The sequence below is a fragment of the Hipposideros armiger genome, unplaced genomic scaffold (genome assembly GCF_001890085.2).
Source record: "Hipposideros armiger isolate ML-2016 unplaced genomic scaffold, ASM189008v1 scaffold_1856, whole genome shotgun sequence".
Lineage (NCBI taxonomy): Eukaryota > Metazoa > Chordata > Mammalia > Chiroptera > Hipposideridae > Hipposideros > Hipposideros armiger.
In genome coordinates this window covers 7,784-8,722 of record NW_017733206.1, presented here as the reverse complement: position 1 = coordinate 8,722, position 939 = coordinate 7,784, and the positions used below count along the sequence as shown (strand labels likewise).

Genomic DNA, 939 nt, shown 5'->3' with positions numbered 1-939 from the left:
TCTCAACAGAAACTTTGCAGGCCAGAAGGGATTGGCAGGAAATATTCAGTGATGAAAAGCAAGGACCTACAACCAAGATTACTCCACCCAGCAAAACTATCATTTAGAATTGAAGAACAGATAAAGAGCTTTCCAGACAAGAAAAAGCTAAAGGAGCTCATCAACGCCAAGCCAGAACTACAAGGAATTTTAGAGGGACTTCTTTAAGATAAAAAATAAATTAAAAATATCAATAATAAGCTTTTCTCATGCCCCAGCCATCTTGGCTGCTGCTCTTGGTTAGGGGCCATCTTGAACCTAAGGCAGGAAGATGGTGGCTGCAAAAAAGACAAAGAAGTCACTGGAGTCGATTAACTCTAGGCTCCAACTTGTTATGAGAAGTGGAAACTACATTCTGGGGTACAAACAGACTCTGAAAATGATCAGACAAGGCAAAGCAAAACTAGTCATCCTTTCCAACAACTGCCTAGCCTTGAGGAAATCTGAAATAGTACTACGCTATGTTGGCCAAGACTGGTATCTGACACTACAGTGGCAATAATATTGAATTGGGCACAACCTGTGGAAATTAACTACAGAGTATGCACACTGGCTATCATTGACCCAGGTGATTCTGATATCATTAGAAGCATGCCAGAACTGACTGGTGAAAAGGCAACAGCTACATGCCTGTCAACAATTACTTTCAAAGTAAATGGATAAAATGTTCTAATAAAAAGGTAGGGTGGTTGAATGGATAAGAAAGCAAGACCCTTACATATACTGCCTACAAGAGATTCACTTCAGATCAAAAGACACATAGGCTGAAAGTAAAGGGATGGGAAAAAATATTTCATAAAAATGGAAACAAACAAACAGATAAAAAGCTGGACAGTAATACTTACACCAGACAAAATAGACTTTAAAACCAAGGCTATGTTCCCCTTCCCCAATTCCCCA

General features: G+C 39.4%; 1 pseudogene; it reads left to right on the top strand.

Moving 5' to 3' along the window:
* The first annotated feature begins 310 nt into the window (after positions 1-310).
* On the top strand, positions 311-690 carry LOC109378299 (60S ribosomal protein L30-like; annotated as a pseudogene).
* The last annotated feature ends 249 nt before the right edge of the window (positions 691-939 follow it).